Source organism: Hyposmocoma kahamanoa, unplaced genomic scaffold (assembly GCF_003589595.1).
Source record: "Hyposmocoma kahamanoa isolate Upper Pololo Valley unplaced genomic scaffold, ASM358959v1 202, whole genome shotgun sequence".
In the NCBI taxonomy this organism is placed as follows: domain Eukaryota; kingdom Metazoa; phylum Arthropoda; class Insecta; order Lepidoptera; family Cosmopterigidae; genus Hyposmocoma; species Hyposmocoma kahamanoa.
In genome coordinates, this window is record NW_020653726.1 from 14,531,063 (window position 1) to 14,556,663 (window position 25,601).

Genomic DNA, 25,601 nt, shown 5'->3' on the forward strand with positions numbered 1-25,601 from the left:
GAATTAAAATGTACGTTGTGGCGGAACTCCAACTGCTCGACCTTCATGGTGTATTTGGCTTTTAATCTGATGTACTCCACTATCTCCTTAGACTTCGTGGAGTAAGGTAATCGCGACAGGTACAGCAGCGTCGTCGGAATGGCTGGACGCAGCAAAAAGTTCGATCCTATCGGTGCTGTGCCACACAGTGACCACTTTTTTGAAGCCGTCCTCGTCGCACTGGCCCCTCTGCCTCTGTGATTTTACAACTTCAGAGTCATTATTGAGATAATTGGAATTATTCTTTTATATTTGTTTCTCTATAAGTTAAGCGTATATATGTGTATCCGTAAGCTAGTGATGACATTTCTGCCTTTAGTACTCTATGAAAGGGTTGGCCAAACTACCAGATCATTAATTGTCCACGTCACTGTGACGGTTAACTTTCCGTTAATTACTAACTCGTTCGACATGGTACAAGGCCACTAGAATTGTCGTCGTTAAGGCAATTAATATTTATGATCCTGACATCTTAACCCGCATGGAACCGAAGACCTACAATTTGAGTTTACAAATAGATTTAATGGAAGGTATTCAAAATCATGGTAACAATTTGTACATAGACATAAACTACTTTTTTTACGCAAGAGTAATTTTTTTTTTAAATTTATTTATAAAAAAAATAAGTGCGCATTTGACTTCCATCTCACCTGATGCGGCGACGAGGTTGACGATGGAGCATGTACACCTAAATAATGCCAATGCACTCTCGCCTTTTGAAAAGACCTAAGTTATAGTGCTCAGGGAATTAGTCTGGAGGCAGGGAGGTTCATTCCATAGCTGTTCGCCGTATAAACGTGGAAGCGAAACGTTTCGTGCTAATCTTTGGAATATCGCGCGATGATGGAAAAAGGAAGACTGAATGAAATCGTGCAATTTTGTGGCGTATTTAGGGATGATTATAAACTTTGGTTCTTATATCGATTTGAAATTGAAAAGATTGTACGTAATGGAGACAAATATTGTTCTGCGAGACCCTTTACGTACAATAGCCAAAAGCCAAAGATTTATACTTATAAATTCAAAAATACCCTTAACTGACCACGCAATTTGAGATTCCCTATAAGGCTACAATAAACACCATATAGTTTAGTGTTAAAAGTCATGTTAAAAATAAAGAAAAAAATATCGAGTTATATAGGCAAGTACGCAATATAAACTAACATCACAATGTAATTATGGTTACTTATTTGACTAATTCCCATTACCCGAGATATGAAAACATGTTATTGCATTCATCGTGTCGATCCCATTTAATCCCCTATTAAAATTCAATCTCATTTATCGAACCAATTTGCAGAGATGGGGAGTGTCAACAAATCCCTCCATAGCAAACATAAAGGTAAAGCGGATCATCTATCTGTTTATCTTGACTGATCACGCGTGAACCAGTTGCCTTACCACGAACCGAGAAAGCCCGTGTAACGAAATCACCCACGATCCTTATAATCCGTGACGTCTGTCTGCAGACACGATCCTCGGTAAACTTTAGTATTAGACATTTTTGTGTGAACGGGTTTATTGTCGGCTATAATTCGGTTATTAGGTTACAACATGGTGGCGTGATTAATTTCGTATAATGAACGTTACGATGTGTATTGTTAAAATTACGATTATATGTAGATGTTAAAATACGTATAGTGATTTTAATTAATACAATTTTGATACATGGAAACTAACTGCGTCATTATTCATTATTTCAGTTCCCTCTAAATTTATTTATTACATAATAACATTTATTTTAATTAATTTTCTTATCGCACACAACACGCAACCTAAATGCATTCATTTGAAATTCTGGCAACACTATATCCTCCCGTCCGTGCTCTCCTGCTACCTAACACCGCTACCTAAAACAACCGTTACGATTAATAAGACCAGTGTACGCGAATGATATGTGAAATACTCAACAAAACTCTTTCAATACTATTAAAACCCCGCTTAAAGTCACATTCGTCATTCAAAAAGATGTGTACATATTTGTGGCACCTAAGTCCTGGCCCCTCCAGAAATAATGAGAATATTGTATCTAGTGTTGCTCGAAATGGGTATCGGTTTTGTTCTAATATTTTTGCAAGACCAAGACCATAACCAACTAATTGTAGCAAGACCAAGACCAAACCCGACACAGTAAGATTTGAGCACGAACAAGACTGAATCAGCGAGACTCTTGCGTTACGTTAAACTCAGACGTGGGCGTTAGGAATTAAATTCATTAGTATCGGTATAAAAAAAAACACGGTTTCTTCTAACAAAGTTGACTGGTTTTTATTACATGATAAGTGGCCGATGATTATATTTTGAAGTAAGTAGTTTGATTACTCATATAAAAGAATGTGTACCTGTAATAATCACTAGCACACTAGCGAAGTTAGCGAATTATCAACAACAACAGAACACCGAAAATCGAAAAACTAATGAACCGGTGCGGACGGCGCGCGGCGCTCCCTCGAGCGGGTCGGGTTATGTACCTTGTACCCAAAACAAACACTAACTAGTATTATTATTTATTAGTAGAGTAATAAATTATTACTATTTAATAAAGCGCGGGTTTGGCGTAAATGACTGAAATTATAACCAGCTATTTTATGATCTTAAAAAGGGAGTAAAGTTAATTTTTCGTCATAAGGTTGACCTTCACGCACTCAAAATGTACTATTTTGCGTTGTTCTAAACTTTGAACAACCCCTCATTGTTGGTTTTTGCAAGACTTGCAACAAGACCGACACCACCAATACTGAGTCGGCAATACAAAGACCGCGTGTTTTGGTCTTGTATTGGGCAATACTAATTGTATCTCAAGTCCAGCACTAGAAATAGTATGATAAAAATTACTATTCTGACACCATAATTTTTACTACAATATTACGTTTAAAAATACATGGCACCTAACAAATCCCATTCCGCGCATAGCGGGGGTAAGAACCGATCCCCTCATATATACGGGTAAAGTTAAATAAAACGTTCCGGAGTTCGCTTAATTGGGCTTTTTACAAACATTAATCAAGTGTTACGTCAGGGGAGAATTTTTATGTCGGCCCGAGACGCGATAGCCGTCTGACGGATGACGGGTGGCCACGAGGGCGCTGCGAGCTGCATTCATCAGTCGGATTTACCCAGCCGAGACGTGCTGAGGTGAGACACCCTGAGCCCCCGCCGCACCTGCCCTGCCGCAACCCTCTAAATCTCACACGAAGGGAAGAACTATGGTGCTGACTTTACCATCAACAGGTGATTTACCGTAAATGACAGACCTTACAAGAAAACCGCAATTCAATGTTGTTTACGAGGACGTGAAAGATTACCTTTAATGTCACCCTGTGACACCAATAAGACTGCGAAGTTTTTAGGGGCTGTTTTACCCATCAATACTAACAAGTTTTGGTATCGGGCTCTCCGTAATAAAATTTGTTCATGTTAATATAATAGTCAGGAATACTATTGCGAAATATCTAAGGGGAAATGCCTCAGAGCTAAGCTCGTTGGCCTGGTTACCTAGTTGAAGATCACGTAATTGTTGTGATTGTCTGGCATTAAATACTCCTTTTTTCCTGTTGAATTCAGCTATTCTTTACCATCTTATTATTAAAGGCTATGATTAAAAGTCTATACTCGGCCCAAATGTAAAGAGGATTCAGCTATTTGTTTTCCCATTATACTTTACGCTCCTCCACCATAACGTAATAATTAAAGTAGGTATCTCGTACTTTAGCGTTGTAACATAAAAGCTCGGTTGCCCCTGAATGTACTTTCAAAGATTGTCAGTCGTATAAAGGAATGAAAATAAATGGGGCCACAACACTTTCGAGTTCGGGTGGTCCATTACAAAAAAAATCTGTCTGCCGAGCGGCCGGCGGGTGTAAAAATAAATAATAATAACAGGAGCACAGTAACGTTGCGGTTTGTAAAGTAAACACTGCATCCGTGATGTGGCGACTTCCGACGGTGTCCGATGATACAAGGCAGTCATACTCCAAGTACTTGTGTCTTGGGAAATGAGGGCGTTTACCTTTCAAAATGAACTTTACATTTACGTTGGATATTAAATCCGTAGGTAAGAGACATGTAAGAGATAAAGAACTTTAGATGTCAAATAGTAATATTGACTACAGAGCGTTTTAAAGAGAATGAAACTCAAGAGAAAAACAAACGACAATAGGACGTAATGACTTTTACCATTACGTAATTTTTAGCATTTGAAGTACTGCCACCAATTATATCTGCCGCTTGGCAGTAATTTGTGTATTACTGCGTGCAGTTTTGAAGAGTAAATGTGCTGGTGAAAACACAGGCACATAGGACTTGTCAACTTGTCTCAGGGTGACGGGCGCAGTGGCAGTACCTCACAGATCTCTGTGATTTAAAGGTCTAAGTGGCTCTGCAACGGCTATGAACAGGCGTGTCGCTTACCACCAGGCGCACAACTTGTCCGTCCTGTCACTCGACATAATAACAAAAAACTAAATCAATTTTCGGAAAACATCTTAATTCTTAAATCGGGACCTAATGGTAACATATTACCTACATGTAGAAATTCATCTTCTGGTTTTAAAGTCGACTACTAATACGAGATCTCGGTACTTGTGGGCTACGTGTCCATTTTCACAATGTAAAAAAAACGCTGCTTACTCGTATATTTACGGTGGATGCTTCAACGTACTTAACGAAACTTAACTTCCAAAGAAGAATCATGATGTGATAGCTATCAATTGTCTATTTTTTTAATTTCTGTGTACTCTCAACCTACACTGTTGTCAAAATATAATTTTGTACATTTCTTCAGCGAGTCAAGTCAGTGTATCTAGGTGGACTAGTGTTTACTACAGTCCTATCGCTTAACTTTGTCGGTTACTGAGGTAGCTGCGCGGAGCGGGAGGAGTGAAATTTTACGTAACAGTTATGTTGCGCTGCACACGGAATAATTTCAACAAGATTTATCTAACGAAATTCAATAACAAGTTTATTGAAAAAAATTACAAATAGCTTGTCTATTCATTTCAATAATCAATAAAATAGTTATTTTTATTACCATTTCACGTAACAACGATTAACTACTAATTTAGTAGGCACTTTTTCCAAAACTTGTAATATTACTTTTTCCAGAAAAATCTTATTGAAATTATCCCACTGTTTCTTAAACTGACACGCCTCCCGCACCGCCCAGGTACTCAGGAACTAACTCTGATAAGCGGTAGGCTTCTAAATACGGTTTATAACTTTGAAAGTATAGATCAAGAAACATTATTTGTTCCGATTATTGTTATCGCTTGGAACGGCTTAGCCTTACCATTGCAATCATCATCATTCACAGTCTGATTTCACCCACCTGCTGAGTATAGGTACAATGGTTCTGCGCTTGCCCAATCCTTTGACGCCCTTGGACGTGTACTATATCCGGAACATTGGCCGCTGCCAGGACCAGGAATAACGGGGCTGCTGGGGACCGAGGGCCGTAGTGTATTGGCACTTATCATAACAATAGAGTTACAATAAGTGCCAATGCCGTCTAACCATAAAACGCCGCGATGACCAGTAGTGCGTCGTGGCCAGTTTTGCGTCAACTCTTTCGTTGATCGGCACGTCAGTGTTACCGCTTGCAGGTAAAGATGACTTGGGGCCGAGAGTTATTAGTTGGACCTTGGTTATGAGGGATAAGGAAGATAACCTCTCTGTTATATTACAAAAGGATAACCATTTAACACTTCTTTTCATTCAGGCATGTTCGCGGTAGCGAACGTAGACGATTTTTATGCCATACTGCGCAAAAAAACTACATCAATAATACGTACACAGGGGAGCGCCAACGGTATCTTATAAGGGTAATTTTCAGTCTATATGTCGAGCTACACATTCGAAAAAGTGTACCTTGATAGATCGCATTTTATCTTTTTATTTTATCTTTGCTATTTTTTACTAACATAGGTATTGTGAAATAACCAGCTATTGACTTGATTTGTCTGAAAATAAATATTTTATTATTATTATTATTTTATTTTACTTAAAACGTACATGGATTTAATACCCTGGATTCATACGAGCACTTGGTACATAGGAGTAGTTGGTACGTAGGAGTCATAGGTGCGATAAACAGCTGAAGCTGAATTGTAGTTTTGAATTATTTTTTTATTAATCAGATCGTTTGTTTTTTTTTGACAGTGGGCGCTTTTAAAATACCGACTACAGTTTCTTTTCTTACTAATTCAGTAAGCTAGTTCCGCATAAAGATTATCAAGTTTAGAATTAAGTGTCGGTGCGTAAAAGTGTTTAAAATAGTTGTTTGCACTATATACGTATGCGGACGGCGGCACGAGACGGCTAATATATTTGTACTCGAAATAAATAAAGAGATAAGATAATATTTCGTCATCTACATTACTATTCATATATGTGTATCACGATGTTTTTTTTGATAATAATAATAATAATAATAATGCACACACTCAACATAGCCCCGCACTAGGGAAACCCTGTGTCGCGGGTGCCATGGACACACACATAGACAACCACAAATTACACCCAAACTCACGAGAGAAATAAATGTAGGCCATACAAATATTTCTCCCGGCCCGGGAATCGAACCCGGGGACCTCTGCGTGGCAGTCCGGTATGGTAACCGTTCGGCCACGGAGGCAGTTTGTTGTTTGATGTTTTGACGGAGTCGAGACGTGGACACTCACGATACGGTGAGTTCACCAGTTGAAAGTTAGTCAGCGAGCTATGGCACAAGCTATGCTCGGAATTTCTTTGAAGGAAGGACGGAACGAGGTTATCCGACAGAGAACTAAGGTCGTCGACATAGCTGGTAGGATAAGCAAGCTGAAATGGCAGTGGGTTGGCCATACATGTCGAAGCACCGTAACCGATGGGGGAAGCGAGTTCTTGAGTGGAAACCACGGCTCGGCAAACGTAGTATTGGACGCCCTGTGCCTTAGCAGTTGCTAAAGCTTTTATTTGCAAATATCTCAGAAACTCTGCTACTGCGCCTGTCACCCTGAGATCAGATTCAGCATAGGTACCCAGCGGCGCAACTAGTAATTCTGGGGGACTTTAATGCACACCATCAAGAATGGTTATTCCCATACCAGAAGACCGATCGCGCTGGGAGAGAGACGCGAGAGAGAGAGACGCTTGCGTTAACGCTAAGCCTTTCCCAGCTTGTCAGTGGCGCCACTAGGATATCAGATGTTGAATCTCATACGGCTAATTGCTTGGACCTTCTGCTGACAACTGATCTGGACCGATACTCTGTGGTTGTGGATGTCCCACTGGGTACTTCCGACCATTGTCTGAGGAAAACTGTATCCGTATACTCCCCACCCGATCAGGGTCCTTTGGTATGAAACGGGTGGGTGGCGATACAAGTTAGCAGATTGAGACGATTCGCGAAGGACTGCCGGCAGTAGATGGATGCAACGAGCTAAGGACCGGGGGAAATGACGCGCATTAGGATAGGCCTATGTCCAGCAGTGGACTACGATAGGCTGCTGCTGCTGATGATGATGATGTTACCTGATGGTCATGGATCATGATTGATATCCATTATTTTTTTTGCGAAAATGCTCCATTAGATTGTTACTATGATTGATACAAAGATAAACAAACGGTCGTCAATATATTATATGGTATACAACATGAATACAGTACAATACCACGAGACATGATTTGATTACGCTAACCAACCCGACTAATTGCATAAGTCCCTCTGGCGGTCAGTTAGGCGATTAAATAAATAAACACAAATTGAACTGAGGAAATGATCACGTATCTGCTTAGTTTTAGTATGATCAAATATAAAAACCAATAAACTTTTACAAATATTTCATTTAATTAGTAGATTTTTTGTGAAATATTTGAATATGATGGTAGTAAAAACATCATGATATTCAATAAAACGAATATGGCAATTAATATAGCGACATCTCTAGTAGCTGTACTTTTACAGTAGTAGTTTAAGTGCTTTCACTTGGCAGAATTAAGGTGGCGCTTAGAAAAAAAAAAGCATTTAATCACAATACAAATATCAGCAACAAGGACAAAAAGGAATTCGCGAGATCTGCTGATTTAATCTGTAGCTCAGTTGGTTAGAGCGGTAGCCACGTTAAGCCAACAGACGCTGGTTCAAGTCCAACAAAGGAATTTTTCTATAAGTTTAAAATATATATCGCAAAAATAGGAAAACAAATCATGTCAGAATTAGTGATGAATTTAAAAATTATGGTCGTATCGACAGTTATGTAATGAATTATTATAAATAAATGTTATTCACTTAGTGTTGAATCACCCTGTATGTATTTAGGTACATCTGTATAATAGAATACAAACATACGTTTGTAAGAGTGGGTACAGATCTGGCAAATGCACCGCGAGCACGCTGCATATGCGCTGCGCGCGCGCTATTCGCATGCTGCACGCGCGCTTCACGTGTGCTGCATGCGTGCAATTACATGTTAATATATGTGGAGTGCGAGTGCGAGCGAACAGATCGCACAACGTATAATGCTCGTGTACAGTTCACGAGCCTATCGCAAATAGGTGCGTGTGAGGCGCATTCGCCAGATCTGTGCGCACCCTTTGAAGATATACTAAAGAACAACTACGTTCATACCTTTGTCAAGACATTCCAAACTTGTGAAGATATCTAATTTATCTGAATCCTGAAATTACGATGATGTCTTTAGATCTTTACACTTAGGCGGAATAATATTGAAGTTTCCATTTCATAATGTTTATTTACAAACTTCGCAATCGCAGGGATCGTAAGTATTCCCGAGCAAAAAGCAAACTATCAACGCATCTACGCTGTGCTTGCTTTATGTATACTTATTTGTTCGATAGTATAAAGATAGTCGTAAAATGTGTATTCAATTTAAATATAGTAAAGTAGACGTGATACTCGTTTTAAATGCCAATAAAGGCTGGAAACGCAATAATTAACACGAAAATGTCAACGTTTATTTCTAGCTCAAATATTGCAGGTACTGTATGGTGAAATATTCAATCTTTTCTGATGTCCAGTTGCTCCGAACATATTTTCAACCTGAACTCTCTGGCTTGAGTTGAAATTATAGCAGGAAATTTCGGTACTCCTGATTGCGGAGAATGACCAAAATGTAATCTGCACTTCTGTCATGTGTATCAAAGTGAAGTAACACATTAACCTGGATAAGCAAGAAAGTAGGTAGTTTTATCGTACATTTTGTTTAAAAAAGTTTACAGCAATCCCTATGTTCTCATCAAGTGTGTTCGCCACAAAAAGTACTGGTGAATTTAACTGGTGAAATGAGCTGGTACTTAGCAGAAACAAGCTTTTATTATACATATATAGCTTAAGAACGAAAGCGAAGTGACATAAACCCTTCACTTTTTAACTGCCTCTGTGGCCGAACGGTTACCATGCCGGACTGCCACTCAGAGGTCCCAGGTTCGATTCCCGGGTCGGGAGAAATATTTGTATGGCCTACATTTATTTCTCTTCTCGTGAGTTTGTGTGTAATTTGTGGTTGTCTATGTGTGTGTCCATGGCACCCGCGACACAGGGTTTTCCTAGTGCGAGGCTATGTTGAGTGTGTGCGTTATTATTATTATTATTATGTTTATTTTAAACTCTCGCCTCTCCCAAGGCCTAAAAGACTAATTATTATTATTATTATTATTATTTTGAGTTTTACGGTACAGCGTGTTATCGTTTTATAACTCTTAAATAGTTGTAATGCTATAGCTTGAAGTACCTATCCCATTTTAGGTTCTAAGGTTGTAACCAGTAGAGCTCCTTCTGAAAGAGTTCGTCCAGAGAAGTATTGCCACCTTACCTATTTCTGCCGCCAAGCAGTAAAATCTTTATCGGTTCATCATCATCAATCCATTTATACGTCCCATTGCTGGACCCTTCTCTCAGGCGAGGGTTTTAGGTTAGCCACCACGCTGAGTCGCTGGGCCGAGGGTCTTGAACCTTCTTCGACATGCAAGTTTCATCACGCTGTTTTTCTTCACCAAAAACTCATGGTAAATTTCAAATTAAATTTTCCACATTAATTGCGAGAAACTCAGAGTTGCACGGATTCGAACTCACGGCCTCTGCTTGACAGGCGGTAGAGTAGACCCTTACTATCACGGCTTTATTCGTGACTCTTAATTTTTAAGAATTTGCATTCTTGATACATTTTATAGAGGTCATTGACCAGTTTGTCTCCCATGTGGGAGTACAAATTCCAACATTATTAAATTATCATATCAAATATAAAAAAAACCATCCTGGCCGCAATATATTTGATATATTACTGATACTGAATTATTGCATGCGATAATGGAATGCCCCTTAATGACAAAAATAATGGATACACGTTGCGAATAAAATAATTCTAAGTTGCTATAAACACACACATTTTGTTAAGTATATTAAAATACTGAATTGTGGATGTGTTGAATTAACGAATTTCAATTTTCACGATATTAAAAGTAAACATTGTGTACTGAAATAAAAAAAAACCCTTTCCATCGGAAGATTGTTTACAGACGATTTTAGCCTTTTAGTATATATTTCTTACAGACTGTGATTTGATTTGTAATCTTCATAAATATTCTGTATTTTTTTAATAAATATATATGTTAGTAGCGTAAGCATCAATTTAGCCCTCATCAGTTTCGCTAGAGATACAAAGTAAACACACGGCTCGCCGCAATCAGGCCTCAGTGCGAGATTAAGCCGCATCAAAAGATTTGCCTATACGCGATATTAATGTCTTAAACACGGGGAACGCTAGCATATCTAATGAAAAATAATTTAGGTGCAGACAGGCAACATTAATACTAATAAATAATAAGGTGACGGTTCGCACGGCAGTACATAAATCCCTGCGCCGCGTGCCGTCACAATGGTAATATATTAGGACAAATGTTATTACAAGCTCGACTCGTTATGTTATTTTTGTGCTCCCTCGAGTTACAAATTCCGGGACAGCTGGTCCCCGTGGCCGAAGTTTCTCCCACATTGACATGGCCGAATCGTTAGGGATTGTGTGACTCATGCGTATTGCCGTATTCAGCTTGTCGATCATCGTCTGTCATAGTATTCACACCTGTTATATTATGGACATGTGTTTTTGATACAGGTGAAAGTGGCAAGGAATATTAAGGTTTCGCAAAGACACACCTGCTTTGTGTGATCATAAAAAGATACAACGCTAAGTCAGTTGATGGAAATAAAAGCAAAATTTATGTATACGTGTGAATTAGAAGTCAAATATTTTTACCCGTCAACCGAATCTAATCTATAACCGACTTCAAAAAAGAGGAGGCGGTTCTCAACTCGACAGTATTTGTTTATTTGGAATAACAGTAGCCATATACTTAATATAATTCTAACCTTAACATACGTTTGACATAATAGAGATACTGATACTGATAATAGAGATACGAAGTTTTGTACGTAAGTAACACGATAACTCGTGAACCGATTTTGATGATTCTTTTTTGTTGGAAAGATTGGTCCCATTTAAATTTTAAGAAGGTATTCCACCTCTAAGCGAGGCAAACTAAGGGATGAATCCGGTGTCACGCACTTTCCTGTAATCGATTTCAATTAAACTTGGCAAATAGACATCTATTAATTCTACATTCTCTAATTCCACATTTTTTGAGATCGGGTTTTTTTATATACAAAAGTTACAATTATTGTTTGACTTCTCAACTTTTTTTATGATACCGAGTGACTCCCGTCACTACACGAACAAGTTTTTTGCACCTAGTGCAGTATAGCAGTTGCAGTCGCTCAGAAGTTCTGATGATCGGAGGGACGATTCTATTGCGCCCGTCTCACCCTGACACAAAAATTGACAAGTCTCATTCGCCTGTAATTTCACCAGCACCTTTACCCTTTAAAAACCGGAACACAGTAATGCTGATATTACTGCTTAACGGTAGAAACAGGTAAGGTGGCAGTACTTCCCGGACGACTCTTTCACAAGGAGCTCAACTACTTTTGTTACATCTCCTGTTATAGTAGGTATAACAGGAGATGTAACAAAGGCAGTACTTATCATAACAAACATGTTTCGCACAAATTCTTCAAAACCAGAATGGAGTAATGTTAGCATTAATGCTTGGCGGTAAAAATAGGTAAGGTGGCAGTACTTTCCTCGACGAACTCTTTCACAAGCAGCTACTGCTACTATGGTGAGTGAATGTTTACTTTTTTTACATTTACTCATCGAAATATTACACTTTCAAATTTTAGTAATTCCAACAGGTCGTAGCTGTAACTAGTAACTCGCCTTCGGAAGTCATAAGAACAACTGGCCAGATGTTGTAATAACATTATTTGGGCTTCAGCTACTATAGTTTACATAACCGATTATATGAAAATTAATTAGTCTGTTTGATTATGTTACAATTTTGTTTGTTGGGTTTTAACATAATGTTTAAAGTGAAAGGAGAAACAGATTGTTTTGTTTACGAAACATTAACGAATATTACACGTAATAATATTCGTTAATTACCTTAAAATATTTTTTTTATTTATAATAATAATATTTTACGGTAATGTCATTAGACTGTGAAAGTAGCTGAAGTAAACCAATCTAGCGGTTTCGACGTTTGAAAGTTTCCGTATTTTTTTAATCGCGTACACTGCAGAGCTGAGCCGCTTTGATAACTTACTTATATGTGGACCCCACTGCAATTTAATATAACTAATTAAATATAACTATATCCACAAGATTTCAATTTTTCGTTTCTAACTACAATGTTTGTAACCGTCTCTCTAACATTGGGTAATGTAAATTTCACACAATTTGTTTTTTTCTCATTAAGAAGCAGGTTATTAACAGCAAGCCAATCAATTACTTTAGATATAGTATTGTTCGCATCGTCGTAAGAACATTGGTGCCTTTTAACTTTAAACTCTAATGAAGTATCATCAGCAAACAATACTATCTTATGTTTTAAACCCTCTATGAGGCTAGGTAAGTCATTAATATAAACTAAAAACAAAAATGGACCTAGAATTGAACCTTGAGGGACACCCATGCTTATTGCAGACCCTAATGAACTCGTGCCGTTAACTTCGACCCTGTGGACCTTACCACTCAAATACGATTTAAGAAGGTCGAGGTCACGTCCCGCCACACCATAATGGCGAAGTTTCCTGACCAGAATATCAAGGTACACACAATCAAAAGCCTTGAAAAGGTCACAGAATACACCAATAAAAAAACAAAAAAAACACCAATAGCGACATGTGAGTCTTCCCATGCATCAAATATATGTTTCATCAACTCAACACCAACATCGGTTGTAGAGCGACCCCGAGTGAAACCAAATTATTTAGGAGACATTAAGTAATTACTATAAAAATGTACAGACATCTGATTTAGAATCATTTTTTCAAAGATTTTATTGAGTGTTGGTAGTATTGAAATAGGTCTAAAATTGGTGGGGTCTGACATACTACCAGATTTGAAAAGTGGAATAACCTTACTTTGCTTCATGAGGTCAGGAAACATACCATCATCAACACATTTATTAAAGACATGCTAAGTAAGGCGCAAAATAATCAACTATAGAACTACTTACTTTGACTGAAAGACCATCAAGGTCAGCAGTATTTTTTATGTTTATAGACTTAAAGGCTATAATGTCAAGTGATGGGACGTATAAGTCGTGCACCTAGTAGTAAGCTACTCGCCTCTCCATAATAGTTGCAGTGTCATTCAGAGCTTTAAATCACAAAGATCTGAGGGGCACTGCTACTGCGCCCCTCAGACATAAGTTGACCAGTCCCATGTGCCTGTAATTTTACCAGCACCCTAAACTTTCAAAACTGGAACAGTAATGCTGACATTATTGCTTGGCGGCAGAAATAGGTAAGGTAAGTAAAGTACTTCCCTCGACGTACTTTTCACAAAGAGCTTCTACTGTATTGTAGGTTTAACAGGAGATGTCACTAAAGCACGTGTAACAAGTTTCGCACATATTAAATAGCATGCAAATCTCTAGCTATACAATGTTAACTACTAAGTTGTTATCGAGTTCTTAGGTTTTCACGATTGTTACACATAGGAAATGAAACAATTTTTCTGGATTTAAATCGCGTATATTTGTTTTTTCAAACAAACCGACGTTTTGGGTCCTTTACAGGTCCCTTGGTCACGGTTGACTAAGGTGGTACAGCCATCAACCAGTTATGTCTAATATTAATGCAAACAACCCTATTTTTTCACTATAGTTGCAAAAGTTATTAATTAAATACCTTATTTTTAATTTTACAAAGAAACATTCCAATTTACGCTACACTACGTTTTACAAATTATTTTATTGAATGAACTTTAATTAAGTTCAATTTATTAATAACTAATAATAGAAATTAGAATAAATTAAAACATATTAATTAGTACTGAAGTCATATGTCTGTTTGGCATTTTTCGTCAGAGGAAATACAGGATCCCAAACAGGTGGTACGGAGAAACCATCAGGTATATGTTCTTTGACCCGGCACAAATACTTCGCATCGTTTGTCCAATATAAGAGATACCGCATTCACAGTCAAGCTTGTAAGTCGTAATTAATATTCATATTGATTTGTATACGCCCTCTTACAGCAAATTGAATATCACAGAGTTTAATGCGTCAATAATTGCTGTTTCATAAATAATCAGGTTGTTATTATTTGAATTTTAAGTATTATTAACCCACCCAAAATGTAAGCAAAGAGGATAAACGAGCAAACTGTAATCTGATAAAACTTAGAACAATTCACATTTTGCAATATATAATTTTACTTTACATCGTCTTATACTAAGTTATAATAAAAGCCTATGTTTAAGGTCGTTAATAAATTTATGAGATTGATAAAGCTATCGGGATCAAAAAAATTTTTTGTTGCGCCATTTTGTTGTGTCATTGATACGAGTGTCATTCGTGTTTCATTTCTCGAATTCGGAATGTTTTCTCGTCTCCATAGTGCGTATGTTAAATTTTTGTGTTGTTTAAGTTTTCGTTTGTTATTAATTTGTTTAATTTTTATGTTGTTTTTGTTGCTCATGGAGTTTTATTCAAGTTGAGACATTTTGTACGGAATTCGCACTAGCCTATCATTTTTGTGCAATTTAATATTTTTAACAGACAAATAAAATAAAATTGTATAAAATGAGAATCTCCCCCTTTCCCAATTCCGTTAAAAATAGAAGGTTTAGCACACCTACATTCACATTTTGACAATGACGTTTCACGACTTGTTTTGTTTCCATTTTGGTCAGTTATGATTCATACTAATTTTTATAAATAGTAGAGTTATAAAATTTCACATGTACGCAATTTGTTTCATGTACTTTGTATTATTATAATGTCATTAGAAAAATTAAGTCCGTAAGACTCCGTTGGTTTAGACACCTCGAAAGGATACCAACTTATAGGGCGGTAAAAAAGGTCCACATGTGACGTCCTATTGGTCGACGACCCGTTGGTTGGTCCAAATACCGATGGAGGGACGGAGTGAAAAAAGACCTTCGCGCATTGCTCGCAGAGAATTCGGAGGAGATCGCACAAGATAGGGTGGGCAAATACCCATTTCGGGTCGCTGAGCCAAGGGAGTAGGTAAGTCTTCGTATTATTTTTATGACTTTCATGCGATAAAAACATTTGGACGTATGATTACATGTGGCATTTTATTACCAAGGGCGCGAAAATCATCTGCATAGATGATCGAAGCAGCGCGAACAAAAAAAGGAAAGCTTTCTTAACAATCACACAAATTTCACAATCTACGAAAGGAATTAACCTCAATAATTCCTCAACCGATATGCATAATATTGAAACTAGCACAAAAATACTATTCTACAAATCTCAACAAAGCCCAAATTTGAATTTCAATCTGTGACCTGAAATAATTTAGGTCAAAGGTTAACATGTTTAGTCTGCGGGAAAAATATTCAATTGTAAAATTATACGCGCGCAAATGAGCAAAACTGAAAAAAAAGAGAAATAAGAAACCCTGCTTCGGTAGAGAATCTACATTCAGCCTAATATATTTATTTATACAGGGTGTAATCGTTAAGTGTACCCAGACGATTATTCTGTAAATATAACAGATATCAAAAACTTTGAAACTGAAATCGAAAGTACTTTACTTAATGAGTAAAACGATATCAATAATTTTTATTATAATAAAACTAGAAATACCCAAAATTTTAAAGTTAAACGCTCCCATATCTTGAATTTGACATGCGTAGAGAAGCTTTAGTTGATAAATTCAAAAAGGTAACAATAAATTTACACATAAAGAAAATGCTATAAATTAAGTAATAAAACTATGTTTTAATTGAATAAAAACTTTGTATTCAAAGCAGTTGTTCGAAACGAACATTAAATGTATAGGAGCGTTTAACGTTAAAGTTTTGGATATTTTTAGTTTATTTATAAAAAGTTATTGATGTCGTTTTGCTCATTACGTAACGTACTTTCAGTATAATCTTAAAGGTTTTTGATATCTTTTGTATTTACGGAATAATCGCCTGAGCGTACTAAACGATTACACCCTACATACATATTTACATAGTTATCAGTGGTAGGTCATTTATATACAATAAGAACAATAAAGGTCCTGCATGGTTCCTTGAGGAACACCAAACCTATTTGAATGGTAATCCGAAGGGCAGGTGTTAATAATGTTTGTTTTATCTTAGTAGTTTAGTTGTACGCGTTGCTACCTATTATGCAGATATGACAAACCAAATTGACACTATTCCTCTAATACCATATTTGTCTGATGTGAATAGCAATCTATTACGTGCCACGAAATCAAAGGCTTTAGACTTATCAAGTATCAAGAGTTTTAGTCACTATATCCACAAAATACAACGACCGTTTCTGTTGTCTCTTTGAAAGCTAAATTGTTCTGGTAATGAACTGGTGGTTTGATAATGCTCAACTAAGAGAAAGTCCAAAAATTTAAGATATATGCATTATTCGAATATTTTACCCAATATATGTATATAACCAATGTAACCCAAATGAGGGTAGTAAGGAATGCCCTAACTAATGAGTTTATAATAATTAGTTATGTATTGGCTTATCTATTGACATTAGGAAGTCATGTAAAATGTTACTTTCCAAGGACAACCTTACGACAAACGTCTGGTGTTAGTTCATTCTTGCACAGTTTCAAATTTTTTGTAGAAAAATCATTATTGCATTCATTATTACAAGCATTGCTTAAGGATTGTATTATTTCAAAATGTCGTTTTTAAAAAATCGGTTAATGAAGAATGTATTAAAAGTAATTTTCAATTAACCGCCTCCATGGCCGAACGGTTACCATGTTGATCTGCCTTGCAGAGGTCCCGGGTTCAATTTCCGGGCCAGAAGAAATATTTGTATGGCCTACATTTATTTCTGTCGTAAGTTTGGGTATGTTTGTGGTTGTCTATGCGTGTGTCCATGCCACCCGCGATACAAGGTTTCCCTAGTGCGGGCCTATGAGTGTGTGCATTAAAAAAATTTGGTCAGAATGTAACACTTATGTTTAGCAATTAATATATTATTATCATTAGTCAAATTTGTAAAATACCTGTTAAAGTTTGAGACCGTTTCAAACTCTGTAGTTATCGTCATGTTTTTCACCTTTAGCTCTTTTATGTCAGGATTATTATATATTGTACATTATGTGATACGTATATGTTTGGAAATGGGGCATATCCGAACAAATGCCAATGGAATGGTACCTAGGGATTCTTAACTTTTCTCTCTGTATCACGTATAATATAATATATAAACAAGGATAAAATGAGATAAAGCAAATATCACACGCAATGGGCCGCAGCGAGTAACGCGCTTAGGGCATCAGCCATAACAAATATCTGTCTTCCAAACAAATATTTGCGTATTTACACAACGCGCAATCCTGACCTTAATGCAGGATAATATATAAAAAGGGCAAAATTCGTATTACCCGTTATGTATAATAGAGTTGTTGAATAGTTTAACAAGCGCTAGTGGTCTTCTTCTCTCTTCATAAACTAGACTGTGCCAAGTGTTTTGTTGTGATTACTTTGGTAATTACATTATAATAACCGTCTCTTTATTTTACAAACAGTCGCCCTCAGAAAAGTAGCTTTAGTAAGAGCGTAGCAGCCGGACGTAAAAAAATGCATAAAAACTTCCACATTTTTTGTAGGCTACACCAGGGTCACAAAAGGGGAATTAATTTGACAATTACATTTTTACTCTTTTCTCGTTGCAATTTCTTCTACAACACAATTTTCCTTGCCCATTTTAGTGGCAGTAGAGCTCCTTGTGAAAGTGTTCGTCCAGTGAAGTACTGCCACGTTACATATTTCTGCCACCGACCAGTAATGAGAGCATTACTGCATTTCTGTTTTGAATGGCAAGGGTTCTGGTGAAATTACAGGCACATGAGACTTGTCAATTGAAGTGTCAGGGTATCATAAAAAAAATCGCAAATACCGTAGATTCATTGAGAGTTTCAATTTTGCTTCTTTTATTAATAAATTTATTGTATAATTGATCAGTGTTCCTTTAATTCAAGATACTATATCACTTAAAAGGATTAAATTTTTATAACTCACCCTTTCAATCGGCATTCACATAATATGGTCACATGTTTTTAATTCTTTGAATTCATCATCTCTTAAGTTTAAAAGTAAAATAAACGCCACTAAAACAAAATGTGCTATTAACAATATTTATCCTGTACACATGAAAAGTGTTTAGCGAGCAAGGAAATAAAAATATCTATATAAATTTACTCAATTTTTTCTTTACTTACTTATGATTTAAATTATGAAATTGACCAAACAAAAAAACCATTGGTACTAAAAAAATTCATTAAAATCCCGATTTTTCAGTAATTAGCGAAAATGTGTATTAATAGTAAGATACAAGTCTACTCGTATGAAGTCACGGGCACAGTAATTAACTCTGGGTTATTGCCTCGAACATCCATACCAGAACCAATTTGGTAAAATCGTTTTCCAAATTTGTCCTACCAGGAATCGATACCCTGGACCGGCTTATCTAGGTGGGGGTTTCAAAATAAGATTACCTATACGAAGTTTCTAGTCTACTGTCTACATAAATATCGTTGATTAAACAATTGAATGTTATTAAGAAACGCGTTTTCATAACTCAACATACTTACACATACATTACATAACATACATAACGTTCTTTTCTTTAAGGTGTGGATATAACCACGCCTAAAAGAAAAGAATATTCGTGATTTTTTTTATAATACTAAGTGACGGGACAAACAAGTCATGCGCCTGGTGGTAAGAGACACGCCTATCTATAACAGTTGCAGTTGCATGATTCAATATTTACCTACGTAAAGTATTGGTCATTTTATAGTACACACATAATAGTAGTTTATGTGACTGTTATATAATGAAAAGCATGAAAACACGAGTGTAGGGTGATGAAAACATTTCACGAGTGTTTTAATTCCTAATTATATACAGTTACATACACATGCTTTATCTACACACATATTATAAGCTCTCTGTGATGTGTTCAAGAACCGCATGTTACGACTGGCGAAATGGTGGCAAATGAAAACTTTTCTCACGCATGTCACACTACCGTAGTTTTTATTTTTATTAATAGACAAACTAGAATCGGCCCCAACTATCATTTTATTCTCCCTCTACGTATCATATCGTTCGATATCAAGCAATGTGTGAAATTGTCAAAATTGTTTGCTACTGACATTTCATTTCGAATAAAACTTCATCTCGACTGATATTAGAATTGAGGTCAAATCAAATTGTTTTGTTTTTCAGAGATGTTCGAAATTTGAATGTAATAATAACATCGAATTCGATGTTATTATTACATTCAAATTTCGAACATGAAGCAATAATAACATTTTCACAGTTAAGAAATTTGTTCTAACAAAACAGTTTGCCTTTATGCTGGTCGTAATTTGCGGTTTTTGAACACCTAGGCAAATAATCAATTAAACAATAATGACATAAAGTAAAAAATAAAACACAATGTGACAAGAATGTTTAGATAATATTTTAACTGCTTCCGTGGCCGAACAGTTATCATGCCGAACTGCCACGCCGAGGTCCTAGGTTCGATTCCGGGGCCGGGAGAAATATTTGAATGGCCTACATTTTTTCTCTTGTGAGTTTGGGTGTAATTTGTGGTTGTCTATGTGTGTGTCCATGGCACCCGCGACCCACAGGGTTTCCCTAGTGCGGGGCTATGTTGAGTGTGTGCGTTATTTAAGAAAATGAGAGATACGAAAGTTAGCAAAGAAACATTTTGACAAGGCATTTTGCCTCTTGCCAATGTCAATGTCACTTTGAGATTGAGAACAATTCTGCCATTTGGGAAGATTTAATTTTAATTAATAATTAGTATTAGAGTGTAAACATAACGTAACGAATTTCTAGTTATGGAAGAGCGGAGTCCTCTGACACAAGTATATTTTACTTACTAGAGGGCTCCAACCTTATTATTATTCATTTTCATTCATTCAACATGTTAACGTTGTATTAAATATGGCAGAGTTTGGCAGATTTAGGTATATTTAGCAAGTTCTTTATTATTTTTAGGAACAAACTGAAAACTTGTTTAAATCCGGAAAAATAGTTTCATTTCCTATGTGTAACAATCGCGAAAACCTAAGTCATCATCATCATTATTCAGCCATACAACGCCCACTGCTGGGCATAGGCCTCCTCCAACGATCTCCACGACGATCGGTCCTGCGCTGCCCGCATCCATCGGCCTCCCGCGACCTCCACCAGATCGTCGGTCCACCTGGTGAGGGGCCTACCGACTGAGCGTCGTCCGGTGCGCGGTCGCCATTGAAGAACCGTTCCGCCCCAACGGCCATCGGTTCTCCTAGCTATGTGCCCCGCCCACTGCCACTTCAGCTGAGCAATTCTTCGAACTATGTCGGTTACCTTAGTTCTCCTACGGGTTTCCTCATTTCTGATTCTATCACGTAGGGAAATACCGAGCATCGCTCTCTCCATTGAGCGCCAAGTGACCTTGAGCCTTCTTATGAGGCCCATAGTGAGGGACCACGTTTCTGATCCATATGTGATCACTGGCAACACACACTGGTCAAAGACTTTCGTCTTGAGACATTGAGGTAATTTGGACGCAAAGATTTTTTGTAGTTTCCCGAACGCTGCCCATCCGAGCTGGATTCGACGAGAGATCTCTTATATGCCTATAGTCTATTTGGCACCTTTGGAGAGACCGCAGCATCGCCCAGGTCTCGATCGAATCAAAGGCCTTCTCATAGTCTACAAACTCTTTGGTCTTCTGCATAACCTGCCGCAGCGTATGGATGTGGTCTATGGTACTAAAACCCCTTCGGAAACCGGCTTGTTCGGGAGGTTGGAAGTCGTCAAACCTGCGAGCGAGAGATTCGTGATAACTCTCGAAAACACTTATAGATATGGCTCAGAAGCGAGATTGCCCGATAGTTCTTTAAGAGTGTTTTTTCACCCTTTTTGAAGAACAGAACGACCTCGCTTCTGCCCCATGCCTTCGGCGTTTGACCTTCGACGATGACAGATTGGAAAGAAGCCCTCAGAAGTTCTGTAGTGATTCCATCATCGCCCGCCGCTTTGTTGTTCTTGAGTTGTTTGAGAGCGACAGTAATCTCATGCAGGCTGACGTCCGGGATATTTTCGGTATAATGTCGGGTAAGCTTGGCTCTGGAATCTTTAACCTCGCTTTCAACAGGTGCTTTCGTGGAGTATAGCTGTCGATAGAAACTCTCTATCTCCCTCAGGATTACAGGCTTAGAAGAAATGATGCTACCGTCATCAGTCTTTAGCTTCGTCAGTTGGCGTTGCCCAATAGACAGATCTCTCGCGAACACCTTGGAGCCTTTGTTCCGCTCAATGACCTCTTTGATACGCTCTGTATTACATTGGCGTGTGTCGCTAGTCAAAGACTTCGATATCTGCCTATTTAGCCGCCTGTAGTGACTTGCATCCTCTGAGTTCTGTAGCCTCATTTCATTTCTATGTTTCATGAGTTGGAGTGTTTTGTCGGCGAGTTTCTTTATTCTGGTACGGTGGGTTTTGAAAAACTTGGACCCAACCGTACGGACAGTATCCATCACCATGTTGTTTAGATCGTCCACATCTATGCAGTTTTCCAGGGCTTCGAAGCGGTTTTGAAGTTCGAGCTGAAAGCTCTCTGTGTTTTGGAGTTGCGCAGGTATTGGTCGGAGCGTAGACTCTATCAGTCGAGTTCTTTCCAGCCGGATATAGATTATCAATGTGCCTCGTACCAATCGGTGATCACTTCCTGTTTTAACGGTGTTGATCACAGAGACATCATTGAATATATGCTTTTTCGTCGACATGATAAAGTCAATCTCATTTTTTACTTTATTGTCCGGACTCATCCAGGTCCATTTTCGAGTTGGAGATTTCCTGAAAAAGGTGTTCATCATATAGAGGTTCTCCTTTTCCATGAAATCAACCAACATCCGGCCTCTGGCGTTCCGTTGTCCAACTCCAAATTGCCCCACTCTCAGCTCATCACCGCAACGCTTTCCCAACTTTGCATTGAAGTCCCCCATCACAAAAAAGGTTTTGTACTAATGCATGACTTTTGAGATCTCCTCACACATAGCCTCCACTTCTTCATCTGGGTGTGTCGAGGTCTAAAACCTAAGTACTCGATATGAAAACGTGTTGTTTTCTGCTACTACGAACAAACATCTGAAGCGAAATACAAGACAATGTTATATTATGAACATAACCTATATCAATTTTATAACCCCAGCTTCTCCAGGCTATACGCAATTAGTTTTTTTGATGCTTTGATAATGAATCACAAGTATTAATAGGTCTCTTTAATGCACGTTGTCAAAAACATGGGGTCAGAAAATACATGGGATATTGCCATCCTTCTTTCGGACTAACAACAACGTACTGAGCTATTACAGGGAATGTGTGGTAAACACGATCTCATTACATTTAGCGATAGACGCGGTATGAGGGACATAGCTGTTTTGTACGATATATGTTCAGGAAAGTTGAATTGCACAGAATTAATTAATAAGATAATCGGCTTAAAAGCTCCTAAGAAAACGCAACATGTCATGTACCGTTAGTACGGAAAAATTACGAGGCCATCGTCATGACCGTGATTGACTAAAACTTACAACAAATACTTTTCTGACATTTACCTGTTCTCTATGTCTAGAACTACATTTAAAATAACTTTGCTTGGGAACATCAGGGGTGCATGAGCAACATTAAATAAATAAATATGTAATTGAATTTAATTCAATTCTATACTATTAGACCGAACCGGAAACTAAATAAGTATTTTAGTAAATTATATAACCAGTTTGCTTTAACTTTCATTTCTTAAATAGGTAGTTATCTACATCGATGTTGTACGTCATGTAAGGCGAACAGCCAACACTATCACTCGTGCTATCGATGCGAACGGTTTCTTTCTTTGTTTTAGCTGCGTAGCATAATCTTTGAGGTAAGGAAGGCAGACATTCACGCACCGTCACACACAAACGATTTATATTGGTAATTTACAGTTAGATTAATTAGTCTGTTTTTTATAGCACTAATTTTGATTTATTTTTCTACTCAATGTTGTGAACATATTATCATATATACATATTTTGTATATGTGGTGACTTTCTGTAATTGGTTTTTGGATTGCCTATATTTCAAATGTGTAAACATTTGTATAGAAATGTTGTAGAAAATTTGTAGATTAAATATATAAATAGTATCATCATTTTGCGATTTTCTTATCGTTCAAAAAGTCTGAAATTAATTATTCTCGCAAATTATAATTTATTACTCCTACGTATAAATATTTAAACACTTCTTTATTTATAATTTTGCTTTGTAATAAAACGACGAGCTTTCGTTAACTGAAGTTGTTTTCGCTAATTGAATGTCTGACTAATAATTTCCAGTCATGTATATTAAATTATTGACTTGCTAGTACGAGTACTTAGCCAGTTAATATTATTTATAGGTAAGCAAACCATTTTGTTGATACGTAATACATAAATGAGTCCGTCTTGGTAAATTTTGCCACCTTACCTATTTCTGCCACCAAGCAAAAATGCTCACATTACTGCATTCCGGTTTTTAAGGTTAAGTGTTTGATAAGATGAAATTACAGGTACTTGGGACTTTTCAACTTATATCTCAGTGGCAGTACCATTCTGAAAACTTGTTTGCTTGGTCAAATGTTCTAGGTATTTACTATTAAACAACAGTTGTACAATAAAAATACGATATACTTTAGTATATTGTCTAAAGAATGTGCTAATTTCTAATACGATGGGATGTACTTGTACCTGATGATAACAGGCTAAAATAAAACTAACGAAACTAACTAAAACTAAAACGAATTATATAAGAATAAAGTATCTAACTTCGTACATAATTTTTATATGTAGGTATTTATCTTTAAGTACTACAGAGAACCTGTTAAATTTTAGTTTTCAAGTGAAGCCCTATGGTAATTAAATTCACATTTATACTAAAACCTAAAAATTGCCTAGTGTTGCAATCGGGCGCTTGTCAACGAGGGATCTGTATCAAATTTTATCCTCCTATTCCATCGAGTATATAACCAGAAATAGAGACGAAATAATCCATAATCCATAATCCATCCCTGGCAACACATCAGGCAAATGGGCCTTGTATCACTTTTAAATATCAACTCCCGTTTGCACTGGAATTACAAATTAGAAAGCTGAAATAGTACAGCACCAATAACTGAGCTGTGTGTACCTCTCCGTATATCCAAAAAATGTTCTGTATTTATTTTAATAAAGTTAATATCCCTAATGATGTGGGTTCCATTCGGTGGTGGGAAAAACAGCGAAACATCTAATTCCAAAACAAACGGAATCACATTTGATTGGTAATTAAAAATAAAAATGTGTAATTTTTCAATTTTCGGCCATTATAGCAAAGCTTAAATTAAGCTGGCCGATTTGAAGTGAAACAATTGATGACACCCGTCGGTGTGGCCAATCGGAGCGCAGTTGTCACCGTAATGATATGGCAGAAATTCAAACTAATTAAATGACATTTCGACTCTATTTCTGGTTATATCCTCGATGTCCTGTTCTTATTCAATCATATTAATTTTCAATATTTTCAGGATCAGGCGCGGCCGGCACCCGCTCCTCACCTTCTAAAATTTGAGCTCACGTTCAAATACCTCGCCTTAAAGCTTTGAGTAGTATTGCAACTGTTATGAGTAGGCATAACGGCAACCACCAGACGACTTGTTCGTCCCGTCGCTTACTGTCATAAAAAAAAAATTATTCGTTCCCCACGATTTTTACATTAGTCAAATTTGCATCTTGTGCAATATATGAAGGTGAGGTGGTGGGAACAATTTGTCGTTTTTAATATTTATTGGACAAAACTTAAAAAGTGATGGAGAAAGTTTTTTATATAGTGCGATTTTATGTTTTAGTAGCAGTAGAACCCCTTGTGAAAGAGTTCGTCCAGGGAAGTACTGCCACCTTACCTATTTCTGCCGACAAGCAGTAATGTCATCATAACTATGTT

At 37.2% G+C, this 25,601-nt stretch overlaps 1 protein-coding gene across 1 annotated transcript in view; it reads right to left on the reverse strand.

The window, feature by feature from the left end:
- LOC113226915 overlaps window positions 1-25,601 on the reverse strand; it is a 220,795-nt gene that overhangs the window by 168,752 nt on the left and 26,442 nt on the right. The gene's annotated exons all lie outside the window — the stretch shown is intronic.